General features: G+C 38.7%; 2 long non-coding RNA genes across 2 annotated transcripts; both read right to left on the bottom strand.

The window, feature by feature from the left end:
• Positions 1 to 15,166: 15,166 nt before the first annotated feature.
• On the bottom strand, positions 15,167 to 19,630 carry LOC126832112 (uncharacterized). The gene is made up of 4 exons (XR_007684552.2): positions 19,497 to 19,630; positions 18,929 to 19,083; positions 15,722 to 15,971; positions 15,167 to 15,315 (listed from the first exon to the last, which is right to left on the bottom strand). It is a non-coding gene; the product is annotated as an uncharacterized LOC126832112 (long non-coding RNA).
• A 440-nt stretch (positions 19,631 to 20,070) lies between these two features.
• On the bottom strand, positions 20,071 to 22,037 carry LOC130014353 (uncharacterized). Its single transcript, XR_008789329.1, has 5 exons — positions 22,002 to 22,037; positions 21,777 to 21,810; positions 20,946 to 20,975; positions 20,464 to 20,617; positions 20,071 to 20,241 (listed from the first exon to the last, which is right to left on the bottom strand). It is a non-coding gene; the product is annotated as an uncharacterized LOC130014353 (long non-coding RNA).

The following is a 22,037-nucleotide window of genomic DNA, read 5'->3' as shown; positions in this document are numbered from 1 at the left end:
GTAGCGCGGGGGGGGGGGAGGCGGCAAATATCAAAATGGACTAAGATGTTTGGGATATAAAGATATGATTTAGGTTTCATCAAAATGGGATAAAAATTGTGACCTCTAGGGGGTCCACAACCTTCATATTATAGGCAGCTTGCCGCCTTGCACCCCCCCCCCCCACCCCCGGAAAATTTCGCCCTTTGCCCATTGGGGAAAAATGGGCTCCATTGGCGCCATTCCCACTGAACGCAATACGATGCCAACGACCAACGTTCCCATATTAGGGACGCGACATAAAGCCGCATGACATTGGTTGGGCGCACACGACGAGATTTGCGGGGCGCCCAACCAAAGTCACTTGATTTTATGGGCGCCTCGCCAATCAGGTCGTTATATATGAGGCGTCACCCCCCCCCCCCCTTAATGGTGAGGCGCCTCATTATGACTCACACGATTAACATCCCAACTGATGGGGCGCCTTATCCCGGAGAGGAGCCCATAAGGACATGATTGGTGGGGCGCCTTATGACAATATATGATTGTCGGGCCGCACATAATGCATAATGCTGTGTAATGGGCGCCCAAAACGGCAAGATTTGTGGGGTGCCTCATCCAGGAGGGGCGTCCATAATGCTGAGATTGGTGGGCCGCCAACGACGTGATCATGGGCCCTCATAATATAATTGGCGTGGCGTCCACAATGCTAGTGAGATTGGTTAGGCGCCTACGAATGAATACGGCGCCCAAAACGGCGTGATAATCTTCAAAATTCAAACAAGTCGCACTCTAACCCGATTCCGAACTTTTCATTTTCTCATAAATTATTATAGGTACGTTAAAGTCGCATTCCTTCCTTCAAATTTAATATCATAATACGCCAATATCTCAAATTCAGCCTCAAAATTGAAATTTTCCGTCATTTACAGGTGCAAACCCTATTTTCCAAAATTTTCTGTGGGAGAGTACCATAGGCAATCTGAATTTTCGGGTAGACGGGTCAAGTGAAAACAAAAAAATATTATTTCATCTAATAAAACACTAATTTTACTTTTCTTTTAATTGAATACCACGAATTTGTTCTGAATTGACTATGGATTAAAACATTTTGTCTGGAGCCACACTACTTTCTGCCACATTTTTCGGGCATCGATTATTATTTGTGAATGCAGATTCAACAGTCCGATTGGATGGTCGGCATAGAGTGGGATTTCGTTTACAATACGATAGGAAACTTTGAAGTTGCTTAACTCATGGGTTAGAATAGCAGGAAAACGCATATGCGGTGGTTAAAATTTTCAAAATTTTCTCGGATAGCCCGAGGCCCCATACCCCGCGACGATCGATTGTTTTGGGGGATTCGGGTAAGCCACCTAAGATAGGCTATATTGGATCTAATTTAAGTTGCTGTATTCACAGGATGGAATAACAGGAAAACATGTTTGCGGCAGTTAAATTTCCGACGATTGATTGGTTGACTGGAAATCGACTCAGCCACCCACATTAGGCTATATCAGACCACTTACTGTATTCCGGGACTGGAATAGCAGGAAAACGCGTTTACGGTCGTCAAAGTTTATTTGGGCGGGGGCGGGGCGTCTCTAGAGGTCTGTAACCCGTAATTTTTTCGAGCATTTCAGGTTTGGAGATTTCAGACGATTTTTCGAACAATCAGGGACCATAATCCAGAAAGTTACGTTCGGATATGCTCAATTATCAAAAGGAACCAAGATCTTAGTGTGTAACGGTGATATATTCACGCGTTTTTTTTTAATCGGATAAAAATTGTGACCTCTACTGGGACCACAAGCTAAAACACGATTTTTCGTACAATTAGGGTTCATAATTCAGGAAGTTACGATCCGATATGCGCGAATATCGAAAAGCTCCAAGATCTTTTGGTTATAAACATGCATTTCAATTTTCATCAAAATCGGTTATCAAATTTGTGACCTCTAGAGGGTCCAAAACCTTGATATACCTGGGCCCGGTTCCTAGAAAATTCTTAAAGTAAGCAAAAAGTCATGCTTCACTTTTTCTTACATAAGAAACTTTATAAAATACCGTCTCTAGAAAATTCTCAAGACCATTCTTACGTAAGCACACTGTGACTGGTAAATTGAGACTACGGTGCTCTTTAACGTCATAAAAACAATTTTGGTATTTGAATTACGTCATAAACTGGTTGGCTGCATAGAGTTCTAAATAGATCAATGACATTAACTTCCCGGCAAATGGTCGATTTAGATGCATTTGACATGTCCCTTATACACATATAAAATGTGCCACAAGGTAAAAAAACGCAGGCACATGGAAACAGACGGAATAATTGTAAGAGCGCCTGATCTTAGAGTAGCCTGTGTTTGTGTTGTTTACTAATTGGCAAATAAATAAAATGGTTTCCGGGTAGAAGCGAAATATTTCTAAAGGATTTCTCTGTCTTTTAATTGTCTCTTTTGGTATTAAAAGATGTAGGAAATGCCGTAGAATATCTCAACGGTCAGCCATCTTGTTTGAAGAAGAAACAGACTTAAGGTTGGTAAGCAAGCTGTATACCTTGCTTGAGGCTTGTGCTTAGATTGACAATGTTTAAGAACAAAGTTGTGCTCAAGTATTTTCTTGGAACACACAAAAACGTGCTTGTGCTTATACCTGAAATCTACTGACAATCTAAGCACAAGAATGTTCTTAAAAATTTTCTCGGAACACAAAAAAAGGTAGGTTTACTTAAATGCAACGTCTACTTAAAATCTAAGCACAGGAACGTTCTTAAAAATTTTTTAGGAATCGTGTCCAGATACTTACACTATTTGCGTGCAAGGGGCTGCCATCTTGTCCGGTAGTTTTGGTCCGATTTTCACGAAATTCGAACTCAACCATAATTATGATGTAATGGGTATATATTCAGGAAGTTACAATAATTCAGGAAGTTACAATCCGATATGCGCGAACATCGAAAGGAACCAAGATCATTGGGTTATAAACATGGGTTTCAAGTTGCATTTAATCGGGTGAAAATTGTGACTTCTAAAGTGTCCACAAGCTAAAAACGTGATTTTTCGTACAATCAGGGACCATAATCCATGAAATTATAGTCCGATACATGCCAATATCGCCAGGAACCGAGATCCCTGGGAGATAGACCTATATTTCAAGTTTCGTCAAAATCTGATAAAAATTGTGATCCGTAGAATGTCCACAAACAAATTGTGGACGGACGTACGTCCGGATGGACAGGGGCGACGGCAGCATACGTCCACATCGTTTAGCTTCCATTTATCATAAACTAGGTTACTTACTGGCTAATAAAAATATCAGATCTTTCGGGTATTTAACAGGAGAACGAACACTTTACTCCATGACAAACCTTATGATCTGCAACGCACACATTTGACTACCATCATTCAAGGCCAACGGGATATAGAGTAAAGCCTGAATCAATTCCATCCTACTACATTTAGTTCAATTCATATACTTTGATTAAGACTTATAATGGATGGCATAATTAAACATTGTATACCCCCCCCCCCCCCCGACACTCAAGAGAAAGCAAAGTAAATACAGGTAGTATGCAATTCAATTGGTAACAGCTTGGGGGCATTATACCATTTGGCTCTTACCTTGTAGAATTGAACAACCCTAACTGTTGGCAGACCACCTGCGCAGCATTTTTATCAAATCCATCATCACAGACATTCCCCCAGGTATCATTGTGATATATTTGTAAACGACCTACTGAAGCTCCTAGTTCTCCTACCAAACGCACATTTTGTGCTAAAAAAGAAAAGCGGTTATGTAAAACCTTGGGGCATATCAGAATGTGGCAAACGCCAACCACAAACGACGTTTTGAAATGTCTTGTTAACGGGTTGTCTGACCTGGGGCCTGTTTCACGAAATTTTAACTAAGATAAAATCCAAATTTTAGTAATTTGATTGGATAATATTAGATTGATTGTAGTGCTTATCCAATCAAAATTGAAGTATCTACTAAAATTGGATTTTATCTTAGTTAAAATTTCGAGAAACCGGGCCCAGTTTCCAATAGGATATTGTCTTGTAATTGAGACGTCTGTTGTGTAACAAGAGTAAGCCACATGTGCATGTCTTCATTAACCCAGTTCATTTCACTGCGTTTATGGTTTGGCACCGAACAGAATTTATATAAATTAATTGGTTAGTGTCTTTGCTTCAATTTGGGTTATAATTGAATACTGAATATGAGTGGAGACGGTGTCAAAAGTGAAACATATAATATTTGCCAATGGTGTTAGCCCGCCTTTCCTAGTATTAGTCGTGCAAAATCTGTCCTTTGATTTCCCCATGGTTGTAGTTTATAATGATAAAACACGTTGATATTATCTTGTTCAAGCTTACCTCTACAGGATGAAATTAAAATGAAAACGGCTATCTGAAAGGTAAAATAATTTTATGACATATGGATTAACAGATAACTGACGGTGCCCTTTGACCGCACATGTAAATACAGACTTTAGTGTTCCTTTTTTACACCTAGAACTGTAAATCTATGGAATTGTGACTGACATTGTCTAAGTAACTTACAAAGAAGAATTCCATTAAAATGTGTTAATGATGTATTCCAGCAGCTGTACGACTGGTCCACAAGTAGTAAATCATAAATATTGAAACACAACAAGATAAGGGCACAAGAGTGACGTTCATTGGTCCTGTATTATTCAGGCCTGTAAAGTATATTATGACAACGTGTCTTCACTCATTGATCTATAATATATATATTTTTAAAAATCTCAAGAAATTAGATCAACGCATGACTATTTCGATTTGTGTAGTAAATCATGTTTCGGGGTTTGGTGCAATTGTTACAAATTAACGAACCATGGCGTGGCCTATTTGTTTCTCAAACGTTATAAAGATTAAACCTATAGAAAAGAGATAAACACAAAGGTGTAATCAATCTAGACCTTGTTTGTTAGGTACTGACACGTAACATAAATGTGTTTCTATAAACAAAGATATTAGTATTATGTGGTTCTATAGATTCCCAAGTCCCCGATCATCCACCACATGCCTCAAAAACTTTCGATTCTTGTAAATATACCCTAATGATTGCATAGCCAGCAAAGAATAATGGCCAACTCCTATTAGGCCTGCAGGCAAATTTTATTCTTTGTATTCAATTTTTATCTTTTGTTTTTGTGACGATGGAACATGTACCCTATATGTATTGAATACTGAAGCGTTTCTTGATTGAATTTAGAGTTTAGACCTCATTTTTTTTTAAACATTTCACCTATGTTGTTACTTGTATAGTTGAATTTTACTACATATGCTTACATTCGTATTTCGTGTAGCATATAGCAGATCATGATTCATGCTGGCATTACACTATGAGTTCTTTGGGTTGTATTCCTAATTGTTTTCAAATTTGAGTTAAGTCTATGTCACTACAGACCCGGGACTGTACAGCGCAGTGGACGCTTACGGCTAGCCCCCGGATCCATTCACTTTTTTTTAATTGTCTGTATGTTTGTGTTTTCCTGAGTATGATGTCCTGTCCGTGTATTTGTTTTTGTGTAAATTTTGTGTGGTGCAGTCCCCCTGCACTTACTATTAGAAACAGAATTCCGCTACAAGGTCCTCCCTAATAAATAAAATATACACCTATAGAAAGCTTATAACACCAGGAACACAAATCCAGAGAGTTCTAAGCAAAATGTCTGCAATAACTCGATTTAGGGCCAGATGGAAATTGTGATAATTGTCAAGTAAATGCTTTATTTATACTAACAATTGTGAGAGAGAGAAAGAGAGAAATGGGGTTTAACGTCCACTCGACACAAACTAGGTCATTTCGGGACTAACACATGGTTTAATTTTATTTTAATAATTCGCTTGCGCGTAGGGGTCTTTGACAGTGAGGGGGAAACCGGAGGACCCGGAGAAAACCCACGAGGTAGGACAGGCGACCCTACTCCTTGTCACGTACAACCGGGGATTCGAAACCACGCCAGTTGACTCAATGACAGGCCTTATGATACAGCACGCACGTGCTAACCATTCGGCCACCCCCGCCCCCACCCGCCCCCACCCCCCCCACCCCCCTAACAATTGTGAAGTTGACATAAAATTACATATTGGCGAAAACACCCATTGCCTTCCTCATCGGCAAAGAATATGGTATTGGTTAAATTTTGATTTAAACCAAAATGCAGAACACAGAACGGACAAGGGAACATAATGAATTATGGAAATCCATTAACGGTAACAGGAGTTATCTCCCTTTCTGTCAAATGTCTGCAGTTGGTAAGAGTATTTCAGGTGCGTGTTGACTGCTTATGCTGTATGGCGCACAAGACCAGGTGTGAGCACACAATCCCAATATTTATATCGTTAATGGAGTCCCAGGGGACTGCAAGGGTTGGTGAGCGGGGTTTACCCTGAAAATTATGGGTAGGGCGCCTAGTATGGACTGAGCCTATTAGCCCGAAAATTTTCTTTGTCACACGAATTTTCTGATAAATCAATCACTAAAACGCACTTTCCACAAAGCTGTTTTGGTTTTTATTGTTTAAATTAATTACACAATTATTCTCCATTCTCTGATGTTTGTGCCCGTAAAACTGAAACAAATTGCCGAAAAATGGACTGTTCATCGAATCTAGCGGGGGGGGGGGGAGGCATATAAGTTCTCCCAAAACAGTATTTCTACTAGTTCAGATTAGATTCGGGCTAAATTCCTAACAAATATTTGAATTGAAACGAAGCATATGGCAAAACCTAAATAATGCTGTAAGGGAGTGGCAATTGTAACGAAGAGAAAAAAAATCAAATGGAGCTTGATGCCCAACTGTTCGGTATCAACCGGGATAATGAAGATGTACATACGCCATACATTATGCTGTAGGGGGGGGGGGGGTCTACTGTCTACTCTTTATTTCGAATTTCAAGTTTTTTTTACGTGCACTTCAACGTGTACACGGAACGTAAGTTTTATATTCCCCCAAATAACTAGACGCTGCTTATGATATTATGGACAGGTTGATTTAATTAAGTTATTTACATCTGAATGAGTAAAATATAGAAGTTAGGTAAAAACACAAAATAATAAAAAGTTCTTGTATATCTAAAAGTCACTTTAAAACAGATTTAAAATAATAAAAAGTTCTTGTATGTCTAAAAATCACTTTAAAAATGGTTTTAAAATCGTTGTCGTGGGAAGAGGGGGCGGGTCATCTTCTCACTTTGTTATAATGAAAACAAGTTAAAATAGGAGATACAGCTGTTTGATGTCATCGCAGCGGCTCGAAAATACCCTGTGGGAAAAAGAACTCGCTGTTTAATGTCGAAAAGCGAAGTTCTCACAGTATAAACCACATAGCTGGATCCGTGGAGAGAGAGAGAGAGAGAAATGGGGTTTAACGTCCACTCGACACAAACTAGGTCATTTCGGGACTAACATATGGTTTCATTTTATTTCAACAATTCGCTTGCGCATAGGGGTCTTTAGCAGTGGGAGGAAACCGGAGCACCCGGAGAAAACCCACGAGGTTGGACAGGCGACCCTACTCCTTGTCACGTACAACCGGGGATTCGAAACCACGCCAGTCGACTCAATGACAGACTTCATGATACAGCGCGCACACGCTAACCATTCAGCCATCCAACCCCCCTGGATCCGTTGAGTATTTACAAATAAAAATGTCCGTGTGGTTCTTTCCATATAATAATAGTTAGTTAAAACAAATCCTTTAGCACAGATCTCATATAATAAAAGTTAGTTAAAAAGTCCTTTGATACACATCACAACTTCGGTTTTTAAAATCATTTATTTTCTGCAGACCATTAAAATATTTCTTTGTGTCTGACTCTTCCCAGATAAAGGTTACCTGAAAAGGGACAGAAGAGCCAGCAGCAACACGGAACAGAACAATTTAAACATTTATAAAAATAGTACATTACACTAAATGCAAATTATATAGATGTATATGCACTGCCATTGTTAATAAAGGGTTGTGTAGATCCTTATTCCTTTTGTTATTATTATTAGATTATATTATTATATACTGAGCGCCATGGAAAACGCATCACTTTTTTTCCCAAATATTTTATTACTACGTGGGTTTGTATGTATAATATTATGCAATACTATGAACTATTGTTTTACACAATGCCCCCAAACGCAAAAAATATCGGCCCGTGTGCACAAAAAAAAAATTGCACGAGATGCACATGAAAAACCCAATATTCACGTGCAGCATTGTGTGTGAGCCCTTTAAAAGCATGTTTTCAACTTAATGTTGAACTGTGAAACGTCAATCTGTCGTAATTTGTTGTTGGACGTGTGAAGGAATCGAGCTAGAGATGCCGAGATTTACTGAAAATAAACGGAATGAAGCCATGGGAATGTCCAGGGCTGGCATGTCTACACGTGCTATTGCCAGACACTTCAATTGTCATCAGTCCACTATTGTAAATCTGGTGGAACGTGTTCGAGTTACTGGATCAACACGTTACCGTCAACGTCCTGGTCCACAACGCGTTACAACCCAGGCTCAAGACCGTTACATCCGGGTCACTCATCTGCGTGACAGATTCCGCCCAGCGACTCGAACAGGTACAGCAGTCGTCGGAAGACAAGGACCAGTAAGTGCCAACACCGTAAGAGGTCGTCTAAGAGAAGTGGGACTCCGTGCACGACGACCTTATGTTGGAGCTATCCTGAGGGATCATCACCGTCAGCGGCGTTTGATATGGGCTCAAGGACACCAGACATGGAGAAGAGTAGACTGGCAAAGTGTGCTCTTCAGTGATGAGAGTCGCTTTCATCTTTATCACGCTGATGGCCGTCAACGTGTGTGGAGACGTCTTGGGAACGTCTTGCAGACTGCCGCGTCTTCGAAACGAATCGATGGGGTGGGGGAAGTGTAATGGTGTGGGGAGGCTTGACATTTCATTACCGCCCTACACATTTGCAGTGGTCGCGTTAATGCTGTAGCCTACCGTGATGATTGCCCGTGGAGGACACACGCGCTACTGAAATCTGTGTCGTACTTTTGGTTTTGACCCCTCTGACTTTGTACCCTTGATTACAGATTAAACATCCATAAGTGTACAGATGTGTTGTTATTGATGTGTTCCCATTTGAATATTGTTCACAATAAGAAGCAAAATAAATAAGATATGTTTACAGGATCATTTTGTTATACGAAAAACTAAGTGATGCGTTTTCCATGGCGCTCAGTATATTAAATCATGCAGTAGACTGAACCGCCATACTGTTCCACAACAATAGTTCCTTCCTTTGTAACTATATATGTAGTTCCCTATCTTAATGTCAACCTATTCTGATATTATTTTGCACCTAGCATACCTTGAAAACCATCGAATGGTACGATACACTATTAAAGGGTACTCAAGTAAAAATACTGGTCTAAATACGAAATTACAGATACCATGTTACGTATCACTGATTGCTCTTTTCGAATATGCAAATAATGTTTTGACACATTGTAACACTATACAGATAACAGAAGATCAGCATAATTGATAAAGACCTTTATTAAGAACATGACATAGACATAATTCGGTAGCAAATACTGGGCTAATGAAGACCGGCATACGCCATACAGTGTGCTATGAGGGAAATTTTGCCCGGGCAGCGGCACTATCACCTACTCTTATATCGAATTCTAACTGCCAAGGGATCTTTTACGTGCATTCCAATGTATACACGGGACCTCGGTTTTTCGTCTCATCCGAAGGACTAGACAGCTGTCCGTGTCAGGCCCTCCGTTCTGCACCACTGACAAGGGGAAACCACGTCGGAAAATCCCGATGAACTTTCTCGGCCAATGCAGGGATCGAACACCCGACCTCCAGGCTAGCGAGTAATTCGGTAGGAGCTCTATTCCAAGTCTGACTTACTGTCAGTAAACGCCTCCTTATATAGCGTTCAACATTAGGGAAGATGGACAAGAGTGATCACCATATATGGTAAAGTTTATTTATCAAATTATGATGTCTGTAATTACACTTCATATTTCTTTGAATGCCATTGTCAGGTCATAGAATGACACCTTGACCACTATTACATTCTCTTTGAAGTTCTGCCTAGTGTTATACACATATCATGTGTAGCTTGTAAAGGACATATTGAAATAATTAGATGTTTAATACGATCGTAGGGAGTTCATACAGATGCGATGCATCTAAATTATAATTTGATCCAAATAAAGATGTTGATCTTTACCTACACACAAGTTTGTTAGTTCTTCCGATTGAAGTGCTAGGGTGGAACGAACCCCTAAAAAGTCTCTAAAAAATGGTAGAGACGCAACAATAGTCCATGGTCATATCCCAAATAAAGGGAGAAGATCCATAATCTGTTGTTTGCAATAAAATATGTTTTAGTAGCAGTAGAAAGGGCTATCCGCAACAGGCTACTGTTCTGGCTAATACAAACAAGAGTGGATTTTCATCAAAGAAAACTCTACCAACTTAAACATTAGTAGATATCAGTCGGTGAAATCAAGGGAAGAACAGGAAGCTGAGACAGGATGTAGATAAGTAGGCGATTCATCATTTAACGAACATAAAGTATTAATGTTAAAACATTACTGGTTTACCTCAACTGTTTTCTCCTGGAAACCCCAAAGTTAATTGTAACCATAATGTCCCGTACTTTTAAGTGGGGAGTTGTGAAATAAGGTCCACATGAGCTCGGGGACTGAGATGTAAACTCTTTGGAAGATTTTTAACATCAATATATGGAGTCATTCCAGTTGTGACGACCTGTAACGGCGGATTGAAAGTGCCTTGACTATGAGCAATTAGGGATAACATTAAGGTCAACTGGAGAATATGTGTTGATCTGCATCAAGGTTTTATTTTTCATTTGCGAATTACTTACATTTTTATTATTTTATTTCCAATATTTTTCACTAATAAATTAATGAAGTTGTGAGGATTTATAATCTTTTCGTCGTGGCATTCATTGTCCCGAGGGGGCCACGTGTTCAGTCAAGTGTAGTAAACATAAACATTTTATAGTATTCGTAGTACGCTTTTAATACGGCATTGTTTATAAACACAGCAATAAGAAATTGGCTACCAAAAAGGACGAAAAACGCTCATGGATTTGGAAATATTTTGAATTACTTGATTGTAAGAAGAAGACGGAAATGTACGTTATTAGGAACACTATCGGCATATTCAGGGGGTACGTCAACCATGAGAAAGCATTTAAAAATATTAGCAAATCAGTAAATACTATTATCCTGGGCGATAAGGAGAATAATTCGATACAACTTAGTATTACTTGTTCCACTAGTAAAAAATACTTACCTGTGAGAACTAATTACACCAATAAAAAAACTTGCATCGATGTGCGCTATAGGGATATACGGACAGTTAGAGTTGTGGAAGGGGTGGGGGTTCAGATGCTCTGAACTCGGATTATGAAATGCCGCACAGGGCTACGATTAACAAACAAATCGAATCCATATATGAGAAAACAAAGAAAGTGGTTGTGAATCAAATATGTCTATGTTTCTCGTACGTCCGACATATGGACCAGCTTAACAAATATTAGTTATATAAGTTCAACAGCACATTTCATTTCGGAAAGTTCATGGAAAATGGGTAATGTTTTATTGGCTACACGTCCTATGGAAGACCATCACACTGGAATAACTATTTCAAGTCATCAATGATCTGATAAAAGAAATTAAAATCAAAAGCGTTGTTTCTTTAGTTACGGATAATGCCGCCAATATGAAAGTGGCAGCTAGAGAACCGGCTTCGTTCATGCTTGGTGTGTCGCCCATACTTTGCAATTGGCAATCACAGGCTATGGCTAGAGTCATCGAGGCGGCCCGGAATGTAGTTGGCCATTTTAACCACAAAGGCATTGCGCAAGGCGACCATCCTCTTACATAAATTCAGGACGTTCAACTTATAATTATAGTTTCGCGACTTTTAAAATTAAGGATTCCCGTATTTTTCTTTCAATTTTGAAGATTTTGTAAAACAAATATCTGATCGTATCACCCTTTATTTAAAGTGCTCATTTTGAAAGGAAATTGAGGACATTGTATCCGTATTGGAGACATTAGCCGACGCCACAGAGATCTTGACAACGGAAATAGTACCTTCAACCAGGTCTTGTTGTTGCCATGTCTGGTGGCAGCCAGTTTCCAACCCGAAGTTTTAGTATTTGAATGAAGTTTTAATAATGTTTTTTTTTAATATTGATATTGAAGGTTAAACAGAACACAGCTTTGCAAGTCAAATAAAATTAATTTAAATAAAATGTAAATCTGTGTTAAAAAACAAAACAAGCCAGCGGTGAGTTGAGAGGTTGGTTAGGTTGAAATGTAGGGCCTAAAATTGCATGGTTACTAGTCTCTACTCCCAGCTTTATGAAGAACCTCATACGTGCTTTTGGGCAAGAGGTTGCCACATGTTGCTCCATCTGTGGTAGAAAGCGTTCTACAAAACGAAAATTTGGGAAAAAGTTAGGTCTAAGATACGAGAATAACATTAAAGTCAATGGGGAAATCTTTAGTGATCTGTGGCCATACTGGATAATCAACCCCATATAAAAAAACGGTTATGCATGGGCAATTGAACTTTTCGTCAAATACTGACAACGGTACCAGACCCTCTGTATACGCTGAAGACTATGAGGTTCTGGGTTACCAAGACTGCCTCAATTAAAAGCAAAGTTGTTATGTCCCAAAGTTTTGAGGAATAAAATTGCTTATCGCTCTCGAGTCAAAACTGAAAATTCGCGCCGCACATAGGCATGGTAATGACATAATCAAACATAGGCAAGGTAATGATATAATCAAACATAGGCAAGGTAATGATAAAACATAGGCAAGGTAATGATATAATCAAACATAGGCAAGGTAATGATATACCTTGGATAACATTCACTAGGTTTATTAACTGCAACCTTTCTATGAGGGTACTTTTACCGTTTTCTTATTTAAAGTTCTAATGTCGCTAAAATCTCATGAAAAGAGCGATTTATTGCGTTGGGTAATCTTGATTACAGTTTTATTACTTATTGCACGTGGAACTAGACGTAACATGGTACGCGCGAATAAAGACGATGGACGGAAGTTATACAAAATAATTTTAGATTAAGATGGAGGTATGTGGGGTGGGTGGGGGTGGTGGCAACAGTGCCACACGATGGGTATGTTCCTGAAGCAACGACTGCGAGTTTTACAACATCTGGACGTTGCTAGATTACTTCACAATTTCAATCTGAGGCTGTGACATAGCGATTTTCATGAAAACCTTGATATTGAATGAACTTTGCAACTCGATCATCACAGGTGGACATATTAGCATGAAAGCGCAAAACTTGGTATTCGCGACGACCGAGGAATTTGATGGGCTCACAAGCTGGGCTTGAACCAAATCGAAACAAGCCAACAGTGAGGCTGATGTCCCCCGCCGGAATCCCAAAATAAATAGATGACACACATTAATTAATCGCACATTTATTTTTTTCAAAAGTATCAAGCTATCAAACTACACTAAGTTTCATCACTCTCTATTAGAAAGAATCAAGATTATCTTGTCCCAAAGCATTGACCAATGAAATTGATTAGCTCTGCTTAGCTTCAGCTCGAAATGTTAATCATTGAACTCAGTCAAGACATTCACCAAATGAACATCTTACATCAAGTCTAAACATTCTACCTCAATTAAAAGCAGAGTTGTTATGTTCCAAAGTCGTGACTAATCAAATTGCTTATCGCTCATTAGCCTAATGTTCCAAAGTCGTGATCAATCAAATTGCTAATCGCTCATTAGCCTAAGCAGAAAGTTATCACCATCGAAATTAGTCAAGGTAATGATATAATGAATCTATATTCTGAGTTCCATCGCTCTCACTCCATTAAAACCAAAGTTATCGTGCCTCAAAGCACCAACCAATCAGATTGCTTATTGTTCCCCGCCTTTCGAAGAAAGCAGGGGACTATTAAAATGGGTTCGTCCGTCTGTCCATCCGCCTGCCTGTCTGCCTGTCCCTCACACTTTTTGGGACACAATAACTCTTTTTTCTAATTGAGCTAGAATGTTCAAACTTGGCGTAGGTGTTTATTATATTAGGTCAATCAATACCTTGATGAGAGTTCGAAGATGAGCATTTTGCGCTTAGGGTAAGTGGAGATAAGCAATTTGATTGGTTGATGCTTTGGGACACGATAACTTTAAACATTCTATCTCAAATTGCTTATCGCTCTGCTTACCCTCAGCAGAAAATATTCATAATCGAACTTAGTCAAGGTATTGATGTAATAAAGCTATACACCAAGTGTCTTCACTCTCCCTTAATTAGAACTAAAGTTATTGTGACTCACGCAGAGGCGTAGCCGTGAAATATATACTGCGAACACTGTTTTGGCATATTTTAAGGGGTTAAACTAAAACATCACACCAACTTATTGGGATATGTACAGGTTTTATACAGATGGAATCTTAACTAATCATAATAATTGTTGTAAATAAATAGGATTTAGGGCCTACTATCAAGGCATTGGCCTAATAAACACATGCACCAAGTTTGAACATTGTAGCTCAGTTAGAAAGAGGGTCATTGTGTCCCAAAAGTGTGACGGACAGACAGACAGACGGACGAACCCATTTTAATAGTCCCCTGCTTTCTTCGAAATGCGGGGGACAATTAGTGTCGAAATATGCAGTGTATTACGTGAAGGCCTTGATCAGATGTACGTAGTTGAAGCGAGATCAAGCCTTTTATGGCGGATGCAAGGTTAGAAAGAGGGTCATTGTGTCCCAAAAGTGTGACGGACAGACAGACAGACGGACGAACCCATTTTAATAGTCCCCTGCTTTCTTCGAAATGCGGGGGACAATTAGTGTCGAAATATGCAGTGTATTACGTGAAGGCCTTGATCAGATGTACGTAGTTGAAGCGAGATCAAGCCTTTTATGGCGGATGCAAGGTGGGTTGGCACTGATTAACCACCGATTGGGTAGTCGCAGCCATCAATGGACAAATTCAATGCGACAACGCCGCCTGTAATGAAGCTTTGTGTCCCAGTTGCACACAACAATTTAAGGGAGAATGTACTATAGGTCAAAAATGAAACACAGTATATTAGGGGATATTTATTAATTTCTTTTGAACTAAAGCATCTAGCTTGCATGACACCCCTGGCGACAGGTGATAGTTGAGGCAGTCCTACAAGATCTAACATCACACACAACGTCGACAATTCTTTGACCAGTGTCGAAATTTACGGGAAAAAAGAAGTGCGTCTCGCTGTCCGTGTATTTTGTTATATATGTTCTTCCATCTGCTTCACACCTAGTAAAATGAATGCACATTATATTAAATTCATATTTTCACATTATGCCTGAATTTTCACTTTCTATGTAGGCTTGGCAATGCCATATGCAATGAGACTAGACTATTCATGTTAAAAACATAAATCTGCGTTCGCTATACAGGACACCAAACGACTGAACGCACAAATTTAAGATAACTTATATAATCTACAGAAAATCTAAAAACGCCTACAACCGATATAAATTTAAAAAAAATGGCCTAATCTACCTCCTGAGTCCTGTATAATAATATTTATCTTTGTTTATACCCGGGCGAGCTTAACCACTCGTTATAACACTGACCATTTAGCGTCAGTTTCGACATTTTGGGATTATTATCTAACGTAAATCGAACTGTTTTAAAGAAATTAGGTTGTTGCTCTTACCCATCTCGTATCAGTATTAAAGATTGACTTTTATCGGCATCATGGCTTGGTTTGGCGTAACAATTCTCTACTATCATTCTAATTCCAGCTAACGTCGGACTTTGTACTTGCACATAGATATTGTCGCCAGTTTTGATGTCTGCCGTGATGTTTTGTATTTTGTTTTGGTAAAGGGCATCGCCATACAAATTGATGGTTGCTATCAGCTGAGAAGTGCTGGTTAACAGATGCTGGTGATTTGACTTGATACCTGTGCAGTTTAATTTAAAAAATGAAATATTTGGCTATAAATACATGATTATAAATTCTAATTGGGATTTGATTTTCAATTTATTTATATCATCGTGTAAAACATTAAATTCCAAACTGTATGATGGTGTTAGTTTTTTTATACGCCCACATTTTCATGTGGACGTATATTGTCGTCCGGGACGTCCGTCCACAATTGTTTGTGGACACTCTACAGGTCACAATTGTTATCCGATTTTGACGAAACTTGAAATATAGGTTTATCTCCAAAAGATCTTGGTTGCTTTCGATATTGGCATGTATCGAATCGGAACTGCATGGATTATGACCCCCGATTATACGAAAAATCACGTTTTTAGCTTGTGGACCCTATAGACGTCACAATTTTTAGCCGATTTTGTTGAAACTTGAAATATAAATTTATAACCCAAAGATCTCGGTTCCTTTCGATATTCGCACATATTGGACCGTAACTTCCTGAATTATAGCCCCTGATTGTACGAAAAATCGCGTTTTTAGCTTGTGGGCCCTCCTATAGAGGTCATAATTTTTATTTGATTTACAAAAAAACGATTTAGTATATCATCGTAAAGTGGGGGACAGACAAGCGTATTTTTTCGCCCGATCGCGGCGATTTTTAAAATCGCTCAAAAAATACGCCCGTGTGCCCCTTCAAGGCGACGAAGATTCTGCTCGGCGAACTATTCGCCCGATCAATCGCTCGTATCTAGCAGGTTAGATATTTACGGCCGAATATTTTTCACCGGCGATTAAATTCGCTCGTGTGCCCGTGTCCAGCATATATTATCGGGCGATTCATTTGTATAAGCCAATCATTAACATCGTTGATATCACATGATCTCAAAATGGCTGGCATTTTGTACAAGTCACGTGATCGACATAATTACTCACAGAGTGACGTACGCTATCGAGACGATCGCTACGTGTGCCCGTTCGTTGTCGGCCGTAAAAAATCGATGGCGAATTTCAATCGCCGAGATCGGGTGGAAAAATACTCTCGTCTGTCCATAGCATTACACCCTAAGGATGGCTGAGTTCTAATTTCGTGAAAATCGGCCCAAAACTGACGGACAAAATGGCCACCCCTCGTTCTCAAATATGGCATATCAAGGTTGTGGACCCTATAGAGGTCACAATTACGTTTTTAACTGGTGAACACTGTATGTTTATAACCTAAAGATCTCGGTTCCTTTCGATATTCGCGCATATCGGACCGTAACTTCCTGAATTATGGCCCCTGATTGTCCGAAAAATCGCGTGTTTAGCTTGTGGACCCTATAGAGGTCATAATTTTTATCCGATTTAAAAAACCGTTTTAGTATATCAACGTTACATCCTAAGTGTGGTTGAGTGAAAATTTCGTGAAAATCGGCCCAAAACTGACAGACAAAATGGCCGCCCCTCCTTCTCAAATAGCGTAAAAATATGGTATATCAAGGTTGTGGGCCCTCTAGAGGTCACAATTGTCTTCTGGTTTTGATGAAACTCGAAATGTAACATTATAACCCAAAGATCTCGGTTCTTTTCAAATATTCGTGCATATCGGACCTTAACGTCCTAAATAATGACCCCTGATTGTTCGTAAAAAAGGTGTTTTTAGCTTATGGACCCTATAGAGGTCATAATATTTGATTCGATTTCATACAAAAGTTTGAATATACCACCGTTACACCCTAAGGATGGTTGAGTTCGAATTTCGTAAAAATAGGACCAAAACTAACTGAAAAAATGGTCGCCCCTTGTACTCAAATAACGTAAAAATATGGTATATCAATGTTGTGGACCCTCTAGAGGGCACAATTTTCTTTTGATTTTGATGAAACTTGAAATGTAATTTCATAACCCAAATATCTTGCTTCCTGTCGATATTCGCGCATAACGAATAGTAACTTCCTGAATTATGGCCCTTGATTGTACGAAAAATAGCGATTTTAGCTTGTGGTCGCTGTAGAGGTCACAACTTTTATCTGATTTAAAAAAAAATGTATGAATATATCACCATTACACACTAAAATCTTGGATCCTTTTGATAATCGCGAAAACCCGAATTTAACTTCCTGGGTTATGGCCCCTGATTGTTCGAAAAATGACATTTTTAGCTTGCGGATTCTCTAGAGATCACAATGTTTTTTCCGATTTAAAAAACCGTTAAAATATTTTACCATTCCGCCAAAATTAAGGATGAATTTGAATTTCGGGAAAATCGAAATGAAACTGCCCGACAAAATGACCGCTCTTTGTACGCAAATTGGGTACAAGTGTGCAATGCGAATTTTGTCGACCCTCTAGAGGTCACAATTTTTATCCGATTCTGATGAAACTTACAACATATCTTTATATCCTAAAGATATCGGCCCCTTTTAATATTTGCGCATTTCAGACCATAACTGTCTGGATTATTGCCCCCGATTGTTTTTTTATGTTCAGTCCAAATCTTATCAAGGATATTCCAAAGGCATCGATTAATACGGTCATTATATAAACGGTTGCTTTCAGTCTCGGGCTTGCTGTGTCAGAAAACACAGAGTTGAGTCCATCTTAACGAGAGAGAAATGGGGTTTATTCGGGACTAACACATGGTTAAATTTTATTGCGCGTAGGGGTCTTCAGCAGTGGGAGGAAACCGGAGAAAACCCAGATGGTTGGACAGGCGACCCCTCCTTGTCACGTACAACCGGGGAATCGAAACCATGCCAGTTGACTCAATGACAGACCTTATGATACAGCGTAAACGTGCTAACCATTCGGCCACCCAATCCACAAGCCCATCTTAAAGAATTGAAATATTCTGCCTTTTGTGTATACTATTTTTTGGAAATAATTAAACTGAAAAATAGATCAACTAAAATGCAGCTTATCAGGGGTTAAGATGGGCAATTCAATTGGTAAATAAAACAGGAACCATCTAGAAGTGGTGAAGATGGAAAAATAACTCACTGCATTTCATTCTCAAACTTTCACTAACAGGACAAGTTTCCGATCTGTTATATAGTGGACATTCAACCGGTCTTTGTTCGTTACCGGAACAGTTAAATACAATAGGCAAGACCGGTGTTTTGGATACTCTCGGAGACACCTGTTGCGCAAACAAACTAAAAATAAATAGCAAATGAATGAATTTGCCAATAACTCTGACGCTAGTGGAGTGTTTTCCATGGAGTAATATAATTTAGTAGGTTATTGTCCCGTTGTATTAACCTCTCAGCAATGTTTACAAACTGTTTCTAATAGTCACATTTATCAGGTTACTCAATGAAATATTTGAGGCGAATAATATTTAAATTATGTGACATCATCAACGTTTAGTTTGACCAATCCTTAATAAACAGTTCAATAATTTTCAATCTTTGTATCGAGTAGAAAACTGCTATACATTGTAGTCGACATTTAAGGATGTATTCTTTTTTTACTTTTTGTGAACTAATTCCCGGGGGAATTTGTGTACTTTATTTGTAACTATTTTAAATGGAATTCAAAAAGGCAAAAAAACACACTTTTAACAGACCTTACATTATATCCAAGATGATGACAAACAACTTTTCCAAATTCGTTATTATAATCTGTTGGACAAACACCATGCCATTCTCCATTGTAGTATATTTCCACAAAATCTTTATTCATTCTTACTCTCAGGTCAGCATCGGCTTAAAAGATACCGAAATATTACATCCGGATTTCAAAATGTTACACCCACACAACAAATTTGTCGCCCAAGGATATAAGGATGCTTCAGCCTTCAAGAAATCGATTCTCTATCCAACATATCTCTCGAACAGAATATCCTAGAACGCTGAAGATCAACATCCCCCCGCCCTCCGACTCCAATGATTCACACCAAATTTGAAAACCAATAGGGTTTATCCTCTCGCAATCCAGATGTTCCACATCAAATTTAAAACAAAAACCACCATTGCACTATCGTGCTGGTCAACTGCATTGTGATTGATGGTGCATCAAAGTTCATCAAAACATTATGTAATTTCAAGCAGTATTATCCATTATAAGGACATGAACAGTGGTTTTGACCACCTTAAGCATAATAATTAAACCTTTAAATTAGATACCTACCACACTTCACCCCAACTTCTTCAGTTACATAACAATCAGTCTCACCCCAACCTTCATGTCCACAATCTTCTAGTCTGCTTTCATTTCCTCGACAACTGACTTCATCCAACCAATAGGACCCATCAGTTGCATTTACAAACCATGTATTATTGCCATTCGAATATATATCAACCTCCTGAAGTCTGCAATGCAATTAATGTAAGTGTTCCGCTTGCAATGCAATTAATGTAAGTGTTCCGCTTGCAATGGAAACATGTCGCAAGACATACCGGTTAATATAGATTATATGCATTTTCCTACAGCCTGTGTTTCCGATCCTACAAATCGTGATTCTTGGGCTAGACACCACATTAATACCCATTAAGCATAAGTTGCTGAAAATTACGCAAGTAATCTGTTTGTACCTAGAAGTATTTAGCAATCCTAATTGTCGACAAACAACCTGTGCAGCATTTTTGTCAAAGTTATCATCACATACATTCTTCCAGATACCATCATGACGAACTTCCAAACGACCACCTGCCTGTCCCAGTTCTCCAATCAAACGAACTGTTTGTTCTAAAGACAAAACAAAAAATGCAAATACAAGGTCAGTTGATTATCGTTAATCTAACATGTTTAACACGGAGAGAGGTAGCGTGGGTCCTGCAACACTGGCAAAGGGGAAACCACAAGGGGAAGCAGCGGGAAACTTTCTCGATCACTAGACAACCTGATTGATTTCTTAGCGCCTTACTCCCCAAGCAATCGTTACCCGATTCCTATATCGGCGTATTTATGATCAGTTTACATGGTAAAATTGCCCATTTGTAGAAACTATGATTTTCATTTAATAACGTTAGTTATTATAATATTTTTTTTATGTTCATGTTATTGAGAAATGTACCTCTATAAGTAGCTTCATGTCCATAGGTAGCTAAAATAGAAATGAAATAAAATGAGGTTTAACGCCCTATTGTTCTGCTCCGGCTGGGCTAATAAAGACGGAGATAAAATAGAAAGGTTTGTTTATACAGGCATATGAATACATATAACTCATCGGGAGCTTCAGTTACATTGGCTGCTACTTTAAAATACTTCATTTATCTCTTAATAATTTCAAAAATAGTCTCCGCATTTTATATGCAGCAAATAAAACGAAAATGTACATCCGAAATGAACTCGGACAGTAATACTAACGCACTCACCCCGACAATGACATCATGCACCCAACCTAACAATGAAACGTAACGCACCAACCCTGACAATGAAATGTGTGAGAGAGAAATAGGGTTTAACGTCCACTCGACACAAACTAGGTCATTTCGGTACTAACATATGATTCAATATGTATGTCTTGCATTTTTCACATCCTGTTAGTTGTTTCGATTATCGATATCTAATATTCGAAATATCGTTCTAATGGTTTGTTATTTACAGTATCATGCGTGGTGTTAGGCTCATTTAGCATGGGTATTCAACTTGGAGCATGTCAGAGTAATTGTCCAACACCAATCAAAGATGTGCGCAATAGGGACAGTCCATATACTCGGTTGGTATATCTGTGATGGTAATTTTGGTAAGAAAGAACGCATTATATTTATTGAAGTTGTTTATTTTCTACTACCCTGTTTTCGAAATGCGTTATTATTGTGTTTGAAATAACAAACTGTCCTTTATATATGATCTGCTGTAAAACACGGATATTTGATGCTAAAATTATCTCGTTCAAGCTTACCTCTACAGGATGAAGTAAAAATGAAAACGACTATCTGAAAGGTAAAATATTTTTGAAACATATGGATCAACAGATAACAAAAATGGTGTCTCTTGATGCACAAATAACTTTGGTCATTGTTCAATTCAAATCAAAAAACATCCCCGCATTTTCCATCGTGTCAAAGGGGAAACTTGTTTTGCGTAGATTATTACTATGGTCGGCTGCAATAACTGGGTAACTTACCAAGAAGAGTCTCATTAAACTGTTATAATGATGAAT

The sequence above is a fragment of the Patella vulgata genome, chromosome 9, assembly GCF_932274485.2.
Source record: "Patella vulgata chromosome 9, xgPatVulg1.2, whole genome shotgun sequence".
Taxonomy (NCBI): Eukaryota; Metazoa; Mollusca; class Gastropoda; family Patellidae; genus Patella; species Patella vulgata.
The sequence above is the reverse complement of the archived record's forward strand: the minus strand, read 5'-3'. Positions and strand labels throughout refer to the sequence as shown.